Source organism: Talpa occidentalis, unplaced genomic scaffold, assembly GCF_014898055.3.
Source record: "Talpa occidentalis isolate TD23 unplaced genomic scaffold, MPIMG_talOcc4v2.1 talOcc4.4, whole genome shotgun sequence".
NCBI lineage: Eukaryota > Metazoa > Chordata > Mammalia > Eulipotyphla > Talpidae > Talpa > Talpa occidentalis.
This window is the reverse complement of record NW_023604295.1, coordinates 86871662-86892191: the sequence shown is the minus strand read 5'-3', so window position 1 is coordinate 86892191 and position 20530 is coordinate 86871662. Positions and strand designations below refer to the sequence as shown.

Below are 20530 nucleotides of genomic sequence, written 5' to 3'. Positions count from 1 at the left end.
GTGAGATTAGATGGATTATACCTGATTTAGTCCAAAGGAATGAATCAGTATTGGTGAAATGTAAGTCATCAATGAGGTAAGAAAGATGCAGGAATATTTTGACTCAAAGTCCTTCCCAGTGCCTCATGAGCCATTACTAGTAGCTTCTCACTGATCTGACCCTGTTAGTTATGGTGATCTTGATTTGTCTAGCATATATTTACACCTGTTGTCCCCATAAAACTGTACCTGTGTCCCCAGTCATATGAAGAAATTCAAGTTAGGATGATAAATAATAAGCCCACCTAGAATCTCTACAAACTATAATCCCAATTTGGGCCCTCCTTAACTGCCCTCTGGCTTGGGGAATCTGGGTTATAACCAGGGATTCTGGCCATTCATCAGCTCATGCATTCAAAAGCCTGTTCATGAGCATATGGAGAATCAGAAACTTTTGCAGAAAGCCTTGACATATAAATTATACAGCATTGAAGTATAGGCAAAAATGGAAGGGTCAATGAGAGTATTTACTCAGTATATATCAGTGCATTAATATTGATTTTCTTCCTTGTGTGCTAGCAGCAAATTCTTAACAGTGTAACTCTACACAGTGTAAATGGACAAACTGTGTAATTTTAACAGCTGTTGAAATCTGTAACATTAGACTGTACTTTCATTCAGTTAACATCAGGAGGATATAACTAAGGTCAGAGTCAGGGTAGTGGTAAAGCAAAAAAAGCCCATTAATTTCAGGCACATTTATTAACAAAAATACCCCTCCTTCACTTTTCATTTGGGGATCTAGTGTAAAAATTAGACAATAACACTCAAAATGCTCTTAAAAATGAATGTTAAAAATAGGTTATCAGTTAGCTCTTATTTTTAAACTCAGGATTATTTCTGCAACTGAAAAAAAAAAAAGCCTGACTTCCTGACAGAGCAAAAATTAAGATAAGTATTAAAAGCCAGTCATTCTTCTGCATTTATCTCTTTAAAGGAAAACTGTCAAACAGAAAAGATACATTTCTTTTTGTTTTTCTAGTTTGAATGATCTAGCATGAATTTAATAAAAGGGTATTTTCTATAAGGAACACCAAAAGCAGCTTTACGATAATTGCAAGAGAAGTCGTCCTGGGATAAGGTAATTTCTGATATTGTTCCCAGTAAGTGCTGAAAGCAATTTGTAAAAGCCTAGAATCACACCTAATGTGGACTCAGTAGTAACAGATAAGCACTGCAACAAAAGTCTAACCTGTTTAGCTCATTTAATAGTTACAACTAATTTAAGAGGAAAAGGTAGGACTCAAATGCAGGGAGCTGTCCCAGAATCCATATGTTCATCAAGGTGTTCAAGTAATGTTACTTGCTACAGAGTCAGATTTTATTGATGATAGAAAAATTGTTAACATATACCATAGTCCATACTCTAAAATTTCAAAGCTCTCGACTACTTACTTGCATGAGAGTAGACAACTGAAAAGTCAGGATTGAATTTTCTTGCATTTACCTTAACTGCAAGGGGTGTGTGTACATGTGGGTGTGTGTGTGCATGTGTATGTGTGTGTGAGAGAGAGAGAGACAGAGAGAGACAGAGAGAGAGGCAGAGAGACAGAGAGACAGAGACAGAGAGACAGAGAAACACAGACAGACTTCAAGGGTTCATGAGGTGATATATCTTCTAGAAAAAGATTTCGAGACTCAAGAAGGCTATTTTGGACATTGGCTCACATGGGTCTTATAAAATGAGGGCTTTCTTAAATCAAGTTTAAATGAGGTAGAAACGGAAGGATTACATTTTCTTGATAAATGGATTTAAAAATCAGTAGAATCTTTATGCAATTGGCAGTATCATAGCCAATGAGGTTTAGCTGAAGTGCCATTATTGCTAATTAAATCAGTAGAACAGTTAGTGCAGGACAGAACTGATATTACTCCAGATGACTGGGTCCTGTCCACTCCTGAGGGAAAGTGGTTTTTAGTTCTCTTTTAGCTATGCAGAGGGAGGGCATGCCAGGTAATGTGAAATTTCAGCATACAAAGCTGATAAAAGGGAGTCATGAGCAATCAAAATGAATCTTTATTTCCCTGATTACAAGTGATGTTGAACATTTTTTCATATGCTTGTTGGCCATTTGCATTTCCTCTTCAGAGAAGTTTCTTTTTAGCTCTTCTTGTAATCAGGAAAATGCAAATCAAAACTACCATGAGATACCATCTTACACCAGTGAGAATGGCACATATTAAAAAAACTAGCAACAACAAATGTTGGCGAGGGTGTGGAGAAAAAGGAACTCTCCTGCACTGTTGGTGGGAGTGCAAACTGGTTCAACCACTATGGAGAGCTGTGTGGAGATTTCTTGACCTACTAAACATAGAGCTTCCATATGATCCAGCAATTCCACTCCTAGGTATTTACCCAAAGGACACAGAAACATCAATTCCAAAGAACACCTGCACCCCTATGTTTATAGCAGCACTGTTTCCAATAGCTAAGCTTTGGAAACAGCCCAAATGCCCAAAAATAGATGACTGGATTAAGAAGATGTGGCACATATACACCATGGAATATTACTCAGCATTCAAAAAAGATAAACACATGCAATTTGCAGCAACATGGATGGCGCTGGAAGGGATCATGCTCAGCGAAATAAGCCAGAAAGAAAAGGAAAAATACCAGATGGTCTCACTCATAGCAGGAATCTAGAAAACTTAAATAAGGGACCAGGAAAATGAATAACTATAAGAAAGTGAAAATCAAAATCAACAAACAACTATGAACCAGAGACACTTTTTGGGGGTTGGGGGCCGGAGGGGAGGGATTGGGGTCAGAATGGGGGGGACGTTGCAATTGTATGGGGAATATAAAAATAAAATTTATTATTTAAAAAAAAATGAATCTATAAAAATTGACAGGAAGCCCTGGCATTGCTGGAAAGCTGGTATGAATGGTATGTCAAGGCTGAGCCGAGGGTAGCCCTCTTCTTCGGGAATGTTTTACTCATTATTGAATGTGAAGTCTGGAAGAGGAACCAAGGTGGAAAGGGCAATTCCCTCTTTAAATGTTCCCAATTCCTTTTCTCTGCTGCGGTGCTTGGAGAAATGTGTCCACATTTTGCGGAACTATTTTTCTGTTTATCCCCAAATCAGCTGTGAATTTTTTTTCCTGCCAACTTTAATTCTTTCTAGGCTTCTCGGTTCCGCTTGTCTTCTTGGATTAGAGTCTCTTCAAGGCCAGCACCCCTGGAATCTCAGCTCCATTTGCAAGGTAATTTCTGCTGGAAGGCAAGTTTGGCATGTCAGTCTTTCATATGTGCTGTGGCGGGTAGAGGGAGTGAAGAGATGGAGGGAGAGAGAGGGGGTGGGAGAGGGAGCTCGGAGGGAGGGAAGGAAAGAAAGAACACTTTTATTCTTGAAAATGCAACTAAACTGTTGTTAGTTACATTTTTTAAACTTATTATCCAGACACATGACTAATGAAGCACTAATACTTCATGCAATTATCTTTGGAAGACTATACACAGCTCCTGAGCAGCCAGGACTCCACACTATTTCCTGGGACTCTCATGACTTTCGGTACGTTGGTAATTTAAGAAGTAGGAGGCAAAGTATGGGAATGAGCACCAAGGTTCTCTCACTTCCCTAATGCCTCAAAATGAAAGCTTCAGTGCACAGCAAGCAGTGGACAGTGGCAGAGAGAGCCTGGATTGGCATGGGGCAAAGACTCTCAAGGAGACCTTTAATTCTTGAACAGGGAATGGTAGCAGGGTTACAGATAGGCTTTACATGAGAAAGAAAGGGGCTAAATCTGGCTTGTGCCAGGTGAGCCTAGCCCAGGGGCAGTACCCAAGTTGAGTCTCACCTGTCAACAACAGGTAGGGACTGATCAATGGGGCAAGGTCAGGGAGGATTTGGCAAGGAAGTCCCAGAAAGTTCCATGGACTCTGCATTCAGGCCAGCACACTCACCAAGACAGATGACGCACAGAAGGTCTTGGTGACATTTGCTCAGGTGAAAAGTGCAGGGTGTGGTATTATCAACGACTTGTTTAGCCGGGAAGTCATAAACTTCCGAGGTCACAGGCCTTAAGTGTCAGAACGCTTGGTTGGAAAAAGCAAGGGGATACAGCTGCCTTATGTTGAGGAATGTCCTTAAGGGTCACCTTAACTGCTATGTAAATATAGTATCAGAGAAATGTATATTGTGGTCATTGTGCTCTTAATTAAATATCAAAGGCTGGATTATTTTAGTAAAAAATTAAGCTTCATAAGTAACCTAGCTTGGATCTTCAATGACTTAATTTTTTTCACCTTAAAAAAAAGCAAAGCTTTATCCCCCTACATAAATAATCACCTCTTTTTTGGTGTACAATTCCGTAAATTTTAACAAATGCCTCAAGTTATATAACTCATCACAATCAAGATACAGAAAAACCCTCTCACCCTAAAAATGAAAAATGTTCCAACGCTTCCCCTTTAGATTCAATCCCCATCCCTCCCAGTCTCTAGCAACTTTGTGTTATAATTTTGATTTTTCCAGAATGTTATCTATTGTTCTGCAACCATCCCAGGCTAGTTAGGTTCACCATTGGCTCAGGCAGATCAAAAGAGAAAATTGGAGCCCTTGGCATCACCCCACAGGCTTTCTAATAGTACTCAAGGAAAGCAAGCCAGCAGGGAGACAGCAATTTGGGCCCCCTTGTGAATCTCTGTACACTGTTTCCTCTGGTAGCTGCTCTCTGCAACTTTCCACACCTCTCCACTGCACTGTCTTCTGCCGCACACCATCCTCTGTAATGCTGCCCTTATAGCTTCAGAATCTTGGCTCAGGTGTGCCCACTTACGCATGCCCACACCATACTCAAGGTGTCCACAATCAGGCATGCGCACCCCGCACCCAAGCACCTCCTGCATTAACACAATCAAGGCCGAAGGTGATAGCCACACAGGTCAATAGCTCAAAAGCCTGACCATCATTTACCCTACACATATTATGGGGCCTTTTGAGTCTGGCTTCTCTCACTTAGCAGAATGACATTGTTATGAGTATCATTAGTCCTTCCTTGTTATTGTTGAATAGTATTCCACTGCATGAGTAGTATTCCATTGTATGGATGAACCATGGTTTATTTCTCCACCTACCCATTGAAAACATGTTGGTAGTTTCCAGCAGTTGGTGACTATAAATAATGTTGCTATAAACATGTAAGTTTTAGACATAGGTTTTTGGGTGAATTTGAGTTTTCATTTCTCTAAGAGTGGAATACTGAGTCATATGGTTCGTATAAGTTTGTTTCATAAGAAATTGCCAAATTTTCAGAGTAGCTCCACCATTTCACATTCCTACCAGCCATGTATGCAAGTTCTCATTGGTCCATATCCTTGCTAGTTCTTAGAAATGTCAGTAATAGATTATTGCGGTTTTAATTTACATTTTCATAGTGACTAACATACTTAGACATTTTTTCATATACTTGTTATCTATATATCTTTTTTGGTGAAGTATCTGTTCATATCCTTTCCCTAGTCTTATTGGATTGCTTATTTTCTTATTGCTAAATTTTAGTTCTTTGTGTAGTCTAGCTACAAATTCTTTAATGAATATGTGATTTCTGAAAACTTTGTCCCAGTCTGTAACTTGTGTTTTCATTTCTTTATCATGTCTTTTATTGAGCAATTTAACTTTTTAAAAAAAAAAGATTTTTATTTTATTTATACAAGAGCTGGGGTACAGGCCAGAGGCATGGAAGGGTGAGAGGATTCACCAGAGACAGAGCGGGAAGCAGGAACAGGCAGATGGATCAAAAGCACTGCTGAGGGGAGCAGCAGGTGAGACAGGAGAGGTCTGTCTCACCATGTGGAATTCTCCCTGGCCGTCCAGGAATCGAACCCATGCTGCAGAGGCTGCGTACAGCTTCACAGCACTGCACGCAACCCACTACAGCACCGGGGAGACCCAGTTTAACTTTTCTTGAACATTTTCTTGAACATTATTTTTGTCTGTGTCTCAAGCTTTTGGTATTTTTCCTAGGAACTCCTTGTCTAGTCCAAAGTCACAAATATTTTCACTTATGTTTTCTTTTAAAATTTATGTAGGTGGCGTGCAGACCTCTCCTGCCACGCCCACTGCTCCCCTTAGCAGTGTGCTTTGGTCCTTCTGCCTGTTCTGCTCCCCTCTCTGGCTCTGGTGAATTCTCTCACCCTCCCGCACATCTGTACCCAGTGCTTGTATAAATAAATAAATAAAATCTTAAAAAAAAAAAGGTTATGTAGAGCCTCCCCTGTGGCGCAGTGGTTGAGCCCTGGGCTGCGAAGCTGCCCGCAGGCTCTGCAGCGCCAGTTAGATCCCCTGCCACTGGCGAGGGTCCCACATGGCGCGCAGACCTCTCCTGCTGCACCCCCTGTTCCCCTCAGCAGTGTATTTCATCAATCTGCCTGTTCTGCTCCCTGTTCTGGCTCTTGTGAACTCTCTCACCCTCCTGCGCTTCTGACTGTACCCAGTGCTTGTATAAATAAATAAATAAATATTAAAAAAAAAAGTTATGTAGTTTACTTTTTTACATTTCTATGATCATTTTTGAGTTAAAATATTAATTTAGAACTTTTAGGAAAGGGTGGGTTATTTGTTCATTGAATCTAGCATGCCTCTTTACATTTGTTTCCTGGTATATAAGCTTAGATCTACTCTTACACTATTATCAGACATATGCCCAGTATTCATGTTCTTTAATCAATCAACAAATATTTATTAACCATGACATTTCACTTTCATCAATGCCTTCTAAGCAATTTAGAACAATCCTGGTTGGACATCCTGTATGCATAGTTCACCTCCCTGGATTTCATTGTCCTCTCAGTAATTCCCATGAACCTGAAGCTATTTTCATAAGTAACCCAATGACAGATATATTGTCAAGAAATTTGGAGGGAAGTAACTATCTTAGATATCTCCCCAGTAAAATTCCATTTATTTTTTTTTTCCTCTTGACAAAAGACGACTTCACCTACACAAGCAAAGTGAGGCACAAAAAGGAAATAATTGTTTGGATAATTTAGAATTCCTGTGTTCTGCCAATCCTCTCATCTTGACTATTTGGATATAAGAGTTTTAAATGTAGCTGAAAGGAAGTTGGAGATGGTCTCATCTTAGTCCTTCATTTGATGACTTAATCAAGTAGTGAGCCTCCTAAGGGCCAGAGGCTCAGAACCTGCCAAGTGAGGGGAGCTAACCACAGCCTGGTATTTGTTCACAATTCCAATATATGTGCCTGAAATAACCTCCTTACGTTTCCCCACCTGTTCTCACACCCTGGCACTTCTCTCTTGGAATCAAAATCAGCTACACTGGTGAAAGACAAGACAAGTGAGTCTTTTGGCTTCAGGAAGTGGTCTATAGCTCAGGGATGTGGATTTGGGAAGCCACTACATTTGGAAAATTAAAGATAAATTTTGAAAAGGAGAGCTGTGGTATGGAAAATCAAGTAACCAAAGAAAAGGCCAAGGTTTATGGTTTGAGAAGAGTTTTAAGAAGGGAGACTATGATTTAGGGACATTTTAAAAGGAAGAATGTGTAGTTTGTTTTCTTTGTTTTATTTATTTATTTATTTATTTTTTAATAATAAATTTTATTTTTATATTCCCCATACAATTGCAGCCCCCCATTCTGACCCAATCCCTCCCCTCCCACCCCCCGCCCCCCAAAAAGTGTCTCTGGTTCATAGTTTTTTGTTGATTTTGATTTTCACTTCTTATAGTTATTCATTTTCCTGGTCCTTATTTAAGTTTTCTAGATTCCTGCTATGAGTGAGACCATCTGGTATTTTGCTTTTTCTTTTTGGCTTATTTCGCTGAGCATGATCCCTTCCAGCACCATCCATGTTGCTGCAAATTGCATGTGTTTATCTTTTTTGAATGCTGAGTAATATTCCATGGTATATATGTACCACATCTTCTTGATCCAGTCATCTATTTTTGGGCATTTGGGTTGTTTCCAAAGCTTAGCTATTGTTAACAGTGCTGCTATAAACATAGGGGTGCAGGTGTTCTTTGGAATTGATGTTTCTGTGTCCTTTGGGTAAATACCTAGGAGTGGAATTGCTGCATCATATGGAAGCTCTATGTTTAGTAGGTCCAGACATCTCCACACAGCTCTCCATAATGGTTGGACCAGTTTGCACTCCCTCCAACAGTGCAGAAGAGTTCCTTTTTCTCCACACCCTCGCCAACATTTGTTGTTGCTAGTTTTTTTAATATGTGCCATTCTCACTGGTGTAAGATGGTATCTCATGGAAGTTTTGATTTGCATTTCCCTGATTAGAAGTGATGTTGAACATTTTTTCATATGCCTGTTGGCCATTTGCATTTCCTCTTTGGAGAAGTTTCTTTTTAGCTCTTCTGCCCATTTTTTCACTGGATTTTTTTCTTTGTTGTTGTTGAGTCTCATCAGCTCTGCGCAGATTTTCGTGATCAGTCCTTTATCATTAGTGTTGGGTGCAAAAATTTTCTCCCAGTTGGTGGGGTTTCTCTTTGTTTTGGTTATTGTCTCTTTTGCTGTGCAGAAGCTCTTTAATTTGATGTAGTCCCAGCTGTTTATCTTTGCCTTCACTATCACTGCTTTGGGTGATGTGTCTGTAAAGATGTCTTTGATGTGCAAATCACGTAGTGTTTCGCCTATATTTCCTTCTATATATTTTATGGTTTCAGGTCTTATGGTAGTTCCTTAATCCATTTTGAGTTGATTTTTGCATATGGTATGAGGTAGTGGTCAAGCTTCATTCTTTTGCATGTAGCGACCCAGTTTTCCCAGCACCATTTATTGAACAAACTTTCTTTGCTCCAATGCATAGTCTTTGCTCCTTTGTCAAAGATTAGTTGACCGTAAATCTGTGGGTTTATTTCTGGATTTTCTATTCGATTCCATTGGTCTGGAGGTCTGTTCTTGTTCCAATACCATGCAGTTTTGATGATTATGGCTTTGTAGTATAGTTTGAAGTCTGGGAGTGTGATGCCTCCATTCCCTTCTTTTTTTTTCAGGAGAGCTTTGGCTATTCGGGGTTTTTTGTGATTCCATATGAATTTCATCAATAATTGTTCTATTTCTTTGAAGAATACCATTGAAATTTTGATTGTAATAGCATTGAATCTATATATTGCTTTTGGTAAGATGGCCATTTTAATAATGCTTATTCTTCCAATCCATGAGCAGGGGATGTCTTTCCAATTCCTTGTGTCTTCTTCTATTTCTTTTAACAGTGTTTTATAGTTTTCTTTGTATAGGTCCTTTACCTCTTTTGTTAGATTTATTCCCAAATATTTGATTTTTTTGTTTCAATAATAAAACGGATGGTTTTTTTGATTTCTTCTTCTTCAGATTTATTGTTTGTGTATAGGAAGGCCACTGACTTTTGCGTGTTGATTTTGTATCCTGCCACTTTACTGAACTGATTGATTAGTTGAATTAGTTTTTCTGTGGAGTTTTTGGGGTTCTCTATGTATATTATCATATCATCTGCAAATAGTGATAGTTTGACTTCTTCTTTTCTATTTGGATTCCTTTGATGTCTTTCTCTTGTCTTATTGCTCTGGCTAGGACTTCCAGTATTATATTGAAGAGCAGTGGTGAGAGTGGACATCATTGTCTTGTTCCAGATCTTAATGGAATTGCTTTCAGCTTTTCACTACTGAGAATGATACTGGCTGTTGGCTTGTCATAGATGACCTTTATGATGTTGAGGTATGTTCCTTGTATCCCAAGAATTTCAAGGGCTTTTATCATGAATGGGTGTTGCACTTTGTCAAAAGCTTTCTCAGCATCTATTGATATTATCATATGGTTTTTATGTTTCTTTTTGTTGATGTTTTGGATAACGTTGATTGATTTTCGGATGTTAAACCATCCTTGTGTCCCTGGAAGAAATCCTACTTGGTTGTGGTGAATTATCTTATGGATACATTGTTGGATTCTGATAGCTAAAATTTTATTGAGGATTTTTGCATCAGTGTTCATTAGGGAGATTGGCCTGTAGTTTTCCTTTTTTGTGTTGTCCTTGTTCGGTTTTGGTATTAGTGTAATGTTGGCTTCATAGAATGTGTTTGGTATTGTCCCTTCCTTCTCAATTTTTTGGAAGAGTTTGTGAAGGATAGGCACTAATTCGTCTCTGAATGTTTGGTAGAATTCATTTGTAAATCCATCAGGTCCTGGGCTTTTGTTTTTGGGGAGGTTTTTGATTACCATTTCAATTTCGCTGCTTGTAATTGGTCTGTTTAGGTGTTCTATTTCTTCTTTATCTAGCTTTGGGTGATTGTAGAGTTGTAGGAATTTGTCCATCTCCTCTAGATTGTTAAGCTTGTTTCCATATAACTCTTCATAGTAGTTACTGATTATTCTTTTGATTTCTGCTGTGTCCGTTGTGATTTCTCCTCTTTCATTGATGATCCTGTTTATTTGTGCTTTCTCCCTTTTTTCCTTTGTGAGCCTGGCTAGGGGTTTGTCTATTTTATAGATTTTTTTAAAGAACCAGCTTTTGGTTTCATTGATCTTGGATTGTTTTTTTTAGTTTCAATTTCATTTATTTCTGCTTTGGTTTTTATTATTTCTTTTCTTCTACTGGTTTTGGGGTTTTTTTGTTGTTCTTTTTCTAGATCTTTGAGCTTCGAGATTAGGTAGTTTCTTTGAGTTCTTTATGTTTCTTGATGTGAGCTTCTATTGCTATATATTTTCCTCTTATTACTGCTTTTGCTGCATCCCATACATTTAGGATATTGGTGTCCTCCTTGTCGTTCAATTCAAAGAATTTTTTAATTTCTTCTTTGATCTCCTTATTAGTCCAGTGGTCTTCCAGTAGTGTAGTTTTTAATCTCCATGAGGTAGGAAAGTTCCTTGCCTTCTTTTTATGGTTTATTTCTAGTTTGATGCCTTCATGGTCAGAAAAGATGGTTGATATGATTTCAATCTTGGTGTATCTGTTGATGTTTGTCTTGTGCCCCAGTATGTGATCGATCCTGGAGAATGATCCGTGTGCGCTTGAGAAAAATGTGTACTCCGTTTTTGGGGGGTTTAGTGTTCTATAGATGTCTGTTAAGCCCAAATGCTCTAGGTCCTTATTTAGAGCTTTGGTTTCTTTACTTATTTTTTGTCTTGTTGATCTATCCATTGTTGATAGTGGTGTGTTGAAGTCTCCCACTACGTATGTGTTTTCTCTGATGTCTGTTTTCAGAGAGGACAACAGTTGTCTGATATATTTTGGTGCTCCTTCGTTTGGTGAGTATATATTAATGAGTGTTATTTCTTCTTGAAGTATTGTCCCCTTGATCATAATGTAGTGACCATTGGGGTCTCTTTTTATCTTTTTGAGTTTGAAATCTGTTTTATCTGATATAAGTATAGCTGTTCCTGCTTTCATTTTTGGTCTATTCGCTTGTAGGATTGTTTTCCATCCTTTAACTTTGAGCCTATTTTTATCTTTTGTAGCTAAATGTGTTTCCTGGAGACAGCAAAAGGTTGGGTTTTGTTTCTTAATCCAGGCTGCAACTCTGTGTCTTTTTATTGAAGAGTTTAGTCCATTTACATTTAGAGTTAATATTGATATGTTAGCATCTGTATTTGCCATTGTGTTTGTCTTTCCTTTGTTTTTATTTATTTATTCTTTTAATAACTTTTTTTTGGGGGGGGCCTTCTTTCATTGTTATTCGTCCCTCTGAGGTTCTGGCTTTAGGGCTCCTTGTAGTATTTTTTGGGGTGGGGGTTTAGTTGTAATGAAATTCCGGAGTTTCTGTTTGTCTGGGAAGGTCCTTATTCTTTCTTCATAGAGGAAGGTGAGCTTTGCGGGATAGAGTATTCTTGGTTGGCATTTGTATTCTTGGAGTCTGTTGACTATGTCCCTCCACTCTCTCCTTGCCCGTAGTGTTTCTTCAGAGAAGTCTGATGTCAGCCTGATTGGCTTTCCTTTGAATGTTATCTGTTTCTTCCCTCTTGCCAGCTTCATTATTTTTTCCTTGTCCTGGATTCTTGGGAGCTTTTCTATTATGTCTCTTGCTGTATTTTTCCTTTCGTCGTGGAAGATTGGTGTTCTTCTTGCTTCTTGTATATCAATTTTCAGCTCCTTCTTCGCATTTGGGAAGTTCTCTTCAATTATCTCTTTGAATATTTTCTCTGTTCCTACATCTCTCTCCTCTCCTTCTGGTATTCCTATAACTCTTATATTTCCTTTCCTCATGGTGTCAGATAGTTCCCGAAGTCTTTCTTCGTTCTTTTTCCTTCGTACTTCTCTTTCCTTTTCTGTTTTGGTTCTTTTTATTTCTGTGTCTTCAAGATTACTTATTCGTTCTTCCATTTCATCTATTCTGCTTTCATTGCTTTTCCCAGAATTCTTCAGTTCTTCCATTAATTCTTTGATCTCCTGCATTTCTTTTACTTCCCTCTTTAGGGACTCAATTTCATTCTTCTGATTGTTGATTATTTTTCCTTATTATTGTTTTCCTTTATGACTTCTGTCAGTTTTTTAATCACGGCAATTTTAAATTCTCTTTCTGGAAGGCTCAGAAGTTATTCCAAGTTACTGTCGTTGCAATCTGGGGGCTGGTTTTCTTTTTGTGGTGTGCTTTTTCCCTGGGGAGTTGCTAGGTTGTGTGTGGTTCTTCTACTCCCTACTGTCTGTTTTCTAATTTGCCATATGCGTTGGGAAACTGTGTTGCTGGGACTGGCCGGCATCTTGGGTGAGCTTCTCCGCTCCCCTCTGGTTCCTCCAGGAGCCATCTGTCAGTTTGAAGCAGTCTTTACTGGAGTAAGGTCCCTGTTCTAAAATGCCGATGTGGGGACACACTCCCCTGTGCACCTGGTCTGCCCCGGCGGTGGGTTCCCGCTCACCCTCTGGGCTTGGACTGCAGGCCAGAGGGGGTCTGGCATCGGCAAACTTCCCCCGCTCACCTCTGGCTCCTGAGGAAGTCTTCTGCAGTTAGTCTTTACTGAAGAAATGTCCCTGTTCTAAAATGGTGATGTGGGACACACTCCCTGCGTGTCAGCTCTCAGGCACACTCTTCTGCGCGCCTGGTCTGCCCCGGCTGTGGGTGCTCGCTCCCGCTGTGGGCTCAGACTACTGGTCGGAAGGGGCCCGGCGTGAGCTAACTCCCCAGCTGGCCACTGGCTCCTCCAGAAGCCTCTGCTGGTTTCAAGTTGCTAGGTGGCGCCAGAGATCTCTCCTAGAGCCCTTGGGGAGCTGATTTTTCCACCCCGTGGGACAGGGAACAGAGCGGGAATGGTAGGGTAAACCTCAACGGCTTTGGGATGCTGTGTCTGCCTTGTGCCCCACCATCGTGGAGAACCCACGCCCCGAATTTTGTGCCCCGGTCTCAGTTCCAAAGCCCTCAGCTCCAGGACGTGGGCTATAGCCCAGTTCAGTGTCCACAGAATGGAGTCTTTTGCACCCCGCTCCCGTGCCTGGGTGCCTGGTTCCTGTTTACTCAGTGAGGGACTTTCACCTCAGTGAGGGTCTTCGCGCGCATCTCCCTGCACGCCTAGGTCGCAGGCGCAGGGACCTGGGCAGCCGCGATCCCGATCCGCGTTTGCTTTTCAACCGCACTGCTTTTCCGTGCGATCGCGATCCTGATCCCGATCCGCCTTTGCTTTTCCAGCGCGCCGCTTTTCCACGCAATCCCGATCCCGATCCGTGTTTGCTTTTCCAGTGCACCGCTTTTCCGCGCAAGCTTACCGGGCGGCCCAGGCCTGTGTGCTGGTGCTGGTCTCCTCCTGGGGGGCGGGGTCTCTTTAATGGCGCCCGGAGCGAACCTCCGCAGCGAATCCTGCAGGGTTCTCCACAGCTCCCGTTCACGGGGTGTGGTGGCTGAAATAGTTCCTTTCCACTCACAGTCCCGCTTGCTGCGTAGTTTGTTCTTCTTTGGTCGTTTGTTCTTCTTGTTGGTCATTTTAGTTTGTTTTTTTTCCTCCTCTCTGCTGGTCGGAGAGTGCCGACTCTGTGGGTGGGGGAGGGGAGCAGGGTTCTGAGCTTTCCTCCCTTCTAGTCCTCTTTTATGGCCACTTTCTTCTTCGGGTAGTTTGCTGGAGTCGTCCGTTTATCTTCCGTGTCCCAGTTTTCACTGGGACCTGCCGTTTTTCCTCCCTATTAACTTTTTTTAATGGGAGATCTTACTCGCAGCATCTCCTCGCCGCCATGTTGCTCCGCCCCTAGGATCTGTAGTTTGAATGTGGAAGTTGAAAGAAGAGGTCTGTGACTTGGGACAAGGGGATACAAGAAAAATTAGGAAATAAAATAGTTTTAAGAAGTGAGTCAGGTCAAGGTGTACTTATCTTAGACTCCAGTTTGTATATTAGATGCATTTCAAAACTTTACCTGAAAAAAAACAAAAATACAGTTGTGATTATGCAGCAAAGTTTATTTTTAAAGTTTAAATTTGAAAGATTCCTTCTTTAAAATCAGTGTTTAGGTAACCTGTTCTTTCATTAATGGTGGCTTAAGAATACAAGGGTTTGGGCTGCCCTGGTGGCACAGCGGGTTGAGCACAGCACCGTGAAGCTGTCCACAGCCTCTGCAGCATGGGTTCAATTCCCAGTCAGCCAGGGAGAAACCCACATGGCGTGGCAGACCTCTCCTGCATTGCCCGCTGCTCCCCTCAGCAGTGTCTTTGGTCTGTCTGCCTGTTCTTCTCCCTACTCTGTCTCTGGTGAATTCTCTCACCCTCCCGTGCCTCTGACCTATATCCCAGTTCTTGTATACCAGGATTTGGGGGTTTTCTCTTCCAGTTGTGGTGGGTGGAAATTCTGTTTCTATAAAGACAACCATGAAGGGTAGAGCCAAGAGCAAGCTATTAGAACTGGGATCCCACCTGTATGGTAACTACCCAGTTTGGCACAGACATGTAACAGCCTGAGACTTGTCTATACATGGAATGAAAAGGAGGAAATGCCTGATCTTAAGAAACAACCAGGAAAGAACTCAAATATAGATTGACTCCAAAGCCTGCCAAAAGAACAAGCCAGCCAAGTTGGTCCTCAAAAGTTTAGGTAAGTTGGGCCTCCCCTGGTGGCACAGGTGGTTGAGTGCCACGCTATTAAGCTGTCAACAGCCTCTGCAGTGCCGGTTCGATCCCGGCCAGCCGGCGAGTGTCCCACATGGTGCGCAGTCCTCTCCTGTCTCGCCCGCTGCTCCCTTCAACAGTGTATTTCGTTAGTCTGCCTGTTCTGTTCCCTGCTCTGTCTCTGGTGAATCCTCTCACCCTCCCGTGAGTCTGGCCTGTACCCCAGTTCTTTTATAAAATAAATAAATAAATAAATCTTTAAAAAAAAAAAAGTTTAGGTAAGTCCTTACAGGCTGAGTCGGATAGAAGACATCCAAACTGGCAGAGATGAAATATTTGAAACTTCAGTCACTCAAGTGGATGCACCCATGTATTTACTTAAGATGCTTTTGTGGACTATATTTCATGTAGGTTGAAATCCTAACCACCAATATGATGGTTTTAGGAAGTGAAAAATTTGGAGGTAATTTAGTTTGTGAAAGTAGAACTCTCATGAATGGGATTAATAATGGCTTTATAAAAGAGACCCCAAGGAGTTCTCTAGTTCTGGAGCCTCCATGGCCCCAAACTTAACTCCTTAACTCCACAGGGGTTAAGTCTCAGTGCTATCACTGCTACGGCCCGGCCTGAGTCCGACTTCAGGCCAGGCAGCAGACCTCTTCTGTCTCACCTGTTGCTCCCCTTAGCAGTGTATTTCAGTAGATCAGCCTGTTCTGCTCCCTACTCTGCTTCTGATGAATCCTCTCAATCCTTGCACCTGTGGCATATGCCTCAGTTCTTCTATGCAACAAATAAATCTTCCATGACAAAAAAAATGAGTTCTCTAGTTCTTTTTCTGCCACCCACACAGCAAGAAGACAGCAGTCTACAACCCAAAGGAGGAGCCTCACCAGAACCCAGTCTGCTGCTCTCTGATCTAGGAACTCCAGTCTGTAGAACCATGACAAATAAATGTCTGTCATTTAAAAACTACCCAGTCTTTAGGGTTTTTTAGTATCCATGGGTTAACAAATATTCTAAGCACCACTATTATAAATGATGAATATGAATGAGTATGAATAACCACAATGCAGAGGCAATCCAAATGCCCATCAGCTTATGAACAAATCAACAAAATGGGGTATAAACATGCAAGGGAATATTATTTGACCATAGAAAAGATTGAAATTGTGGTGTATGCCACAAAACTACAAGAACAAAATTATTAAACTAATGAAAGAAGCCAGACATAAAAGGTCTCATATTGTATGATTCTGTTCATATAAAATGTATAGAATAGTCAATGCCATTGAGACAGAGAGCAGATCAGTAATTGTAAACAGTTGCGGAGAAAGGAGAGACTGCTTGTAAGTATAGTTTTTTAGGGGTGATGAGAATGTCCTAGAATTACATGGTGGTGATGGATGCACAACTTAGTAAATGTACTAAGCACCTCAGAGTTGTACATCTTGAGAAATAAGCTGGAAAATAAAACCTTGTTAATTCTCCAGCTGGCATGTCCTTTGCATGAGCACAGATGGTGTCTCCATTGTCTCTGGCCCCAGTCTCAACCCTACACTCCAATCCAAGAGGAGTATATAACATTCCCCAGTTTCATGCCCTTTCTCAGGCTGGAATGTTCACTGATATGCTGATACCCTGCACCCTTCCCTGCCTGTCAGAACCCTTCACCCTTCTGAAGCCCACCCACACCAGGAAAAATTTTTCTCCTATAAGAAAGCTCCTCTGGAGATCAAAAAGAAATTTAAAAATACTTTGAGTTCAATGATAAGGAGGACTCCACTTTCTAGAATGCATAGGATGCAGCAAAAGCAGTAATAAGAAGAAAATATATAGCAATACAGGCTCTCATCAAGAAACAAGAAAGAACTCAAAGAAACAACCTACTCTCTCACCTTAAAGAACTGGAAAAAGAATAACAAAAATACTCAAAAGCCAGTAGGAGAAAGGAAACAATAAAAATAAAAACAGAAATAAATGAAATAGAAGTTAAAAAAAAAAATCCTAAAGATCAATGAAACCTAAAGTTGGTTCTTTGAAAAATAAACAAACTAGACAAACCTCTAGCCAGTTTCACAAAGAAAAAACGGGAGAAAACACATAAATAGGATTATAAATGACAGAGGAGAAACCACAGCAGACTCAGTAGAAATTAAAAGATTAATCAGAGATTACTATGAATACCTATATGCAAACAAATTCAACAACCTAGAAGAGATGAACAAATTCCTAGAATGATACAATCATCCAAAGCTGGACAAAGAAGAATTAGAAGCACCTAAACAGACAAATTACAAGCAGCGAAATTGAGGGAGTAATCAAAGCACTCCCCAAAAGCAAAAGCCCAGGCCTAGATGGCTTCACAAATGAATACTACCAAATATTCAGCAGTGAATTAATGCCTATCCTACACAAACTCTTTCAAAAAAATTGAAAAAGAATTCCTTCTTTTTTAAATATACCAAATACGTTCTATGAAGCCAACATTACACTAATACCAAAACCAAACAAAGACAGCACAAAAAAAGAAAATTGCAGGCCAATCTCCCTAATGAACACTGATGCAAAAATCCTAAATAAAATCCTTGACAACAGAATCCAACAATGCATTAAAGGGATAATCTATCACGATCAACTGGGATTCATCCCAGGGGCACAAGGATGGTTCAACATGCGAAATTCCATTAGTGTAATCCAACACATCAGCAAAAAGAAAAATAAAAACCATATGATCATATCAATAGATGCTGAGAAAGTATTTGACACAGTCCAACATCCATTTATGATGAAGGGCCTTGAAATTCTCGGGATAGAAGGCATATACCTTAACATGATAAAAGTCATATACAACAAACCCACTGCCAATATTATTTTCAATGAAGAAAAGCTGAAGGCCTTTCCTTTAAGATCAGGAACAAGACAAGGCTGTCCTCTCTCACCACTGCTCCTCAATATAATAATGGAGGTCCTAGCCAAGGCAATAAGACAAGAGAAAGATGTACAAGGAATCCAAATAGGGAAAGAAGAAGTAAAACTATCACTATTTGCAGGCGATATGATAATATACATAGAGAACCCTAAAAACTCCACAGAAAAACTACTCAAAATAATCAACCAGTTTAGTAAAGTAGCAGGACACAAAATCAACACGTAAAAATCAGTAGCCTTCCTATACATATGCAATCAATCTGAAGAAGAAGAAATCAAGAAAATAATCCTTTTTATAATGGAAACCAAAAAAATCAAATACTTGGGAATAAACCTAACAAAAGAGGTGAAAGACCTATACAAAGAAAATTGTAAAACACTGTTAAAAGAAATTGAAGAAGACAAAGAAATGGAAAGACATGCACATAGATTGGAAGAATTAATATTATTAAAATGGCCATCCTCCCAAAAGCAATATACAGATTCAACACTATTCCAATAAAAATCTCAATGACATTCTTCTAAGAAATAGAACAAATACTGATGAAATTCATATGGAACCACAAAAAAACACACAAATAGCCAAAGCCTTACTGATGAAAACAAAGGAGAAAGGAGGTATCACACTCCCAGACTTCAAGCTATACTACAAAGCCATAATAATTAAAACAGTTTGGTATTGGAAAAAAACAGACACACAGACCAATGGAACCAAATAGAGAGCCCAGACATAAAACCACACTTATATGGACAACTGATCTTTCATAGAGGAGCAAAGAACATGCAATGGAATATGGACAGTTTGTTCAATAAATGGTGCTGGGAAAACAGGACCACCACATAAATAAAATGACACTAGACCACTACCTCCCACCATGCACAAAAACCAACTTAATATGGATAAGAGAACATAAGACCTGGACATAAGACCTGAAACCATAAAATATATAGAAGAAATATAGGTAAAGCACTAACATCGTTAAAGACTCATCACCCAAAGCAAAGATAGTCAAGGAAAAGATAAACACCTCATATTGCATCAAACTGAAAATCTTCTGTACACAAAAGAAACATTAACCAAAACAGAAAGACACCCCACTGATTGGGAAAAAAATCTTTGCACTCCATTCAACTGATAAGGGACTGATCACAAAGATATACAAGGAACTCACACGACTCAACAAAGTAAACAATCCAGTCAAGAAATAGGCAGAACTTAAAAGACACTTCTCCAAAGAGGAAATGCAAATGGCCAACAGACATATGAAAAAATATTCAACATCCCTTACAATCAGGAAAATGCAAATCAAAACCACATTGAGATACCACCTTACATCAGTGAGAATGGCACATATTAAAAATACAAGCAGCAACAAATGTTGGGGAGGATGTGGTGAAAAAGGAACTCTCCTGCATTGCTGGTGGGAGTGCAAACTGGTCCAACCATTATGGAAAGCTGTCTGGAGGTTCCTCAGTCTACTAAAAATGGAGCTACCATATGACCCAGCAATTCCACTACTAGGGATCTACCCAAACTACACAAAAACGTTGATACAAAAGACCACATGTACCCCCATTTCTATTTACAATAGGTAAAACCTGGAAACAACCCAAATGCCCAAAAATAGATGACTGGATCAGGAAGATGTGGTATATATACTCAATGGAATATTTTTTTTAATTTTTTTTAATTAATAAATTTTATTTTTATATTCCCCATACAATTGCAATCCCCCCATTCTAACCCCAATCCCTCCCCTCCCGCCCCCCACCCCCCAAAAAGTGTCTCTGGTTCATAGTTTTTGTTGATTTTGATTTTCACTTTCTTATAGTTATTCATTTTCCTGGTCCCTTATTTAAGTTTTCTAGATCCCTGCTATGAGTGAGACCATCCGGTATTTTTCTTTTTCTTTTTGGCTTATTTCACTGAGCATGATCCCTTCCAGCGTCATCCATGTTGCTGCAAATTGCATGTGTTTATCTTTTTTGAATGCTGAGTAATGTTCCATGGTACATATGTACTACATCTTCTTGATCCAGTCATCTATTTTTGGGCATTTGTGCTGTTTCCAAAGCTTAGCTATTGTAAACAGTGCTGCTATAAACATAGGGGTGCAGGTGTTCTTTGGAATTGATGGAATATTATTCAGCAATCAAAAAAGATAAACTCATGCCATTTGCAGCAACATGGATGGAGCTGGAAAGAATTCTGCTCAGTGAAATGAGCCAGAAAGAAAAAGAAAAACATTGGATGGTTTCACTTATAGCAGAAATATAGGGGAACCAAATAAGATATCAGCGTATAAAAATAATAATACAAAACACAACAAAGCAAAAACAGACAATTATAAATCAGAGACATATTGCAAGGTAGGAGGTGGGAGAGGGATCAGTGGGAGGGAGGGAGGGACGGAGGGAGGGGGGAGCACAGGTGACCGAGGTGATGGTGCACAGATGCATTGGTGAAGGAAACTCTGTGGGGACTACACCTGAGGGTGTTGGGGGAAGCAAATATTGTTTAAAAATGAACAGTGGTGTAAAAAAATTAAAAAAAAATAATTATTAAAAGAAAATAAAAAAAACAAAAAATAATTAAA

The 20530-nt window shown here is 39.9% G+C and overlaps 1 long non-coding RNA gene across 1 annotated transcript in view; it reads left to right on the top strand.

Moving 5' to 3' along the window:
- Positions 1-3006: 3006 nt before the first annotated feature.
- The window catches only part of LOC129146758 (uncharacterized), a 74199-nt gene continuing 56675 nt past the window's right edge, over positions 3007-20530 (top strand). Inside the window, exon 1 of the long non-coding RNA XR_008553931.1 lies at positions 3007-3244. This is a non-coding gene — a long non-coding RNA (uncharacterized LOC129146758). The remainder of the gene's footprint in view (positions 3245-20530) is intronic.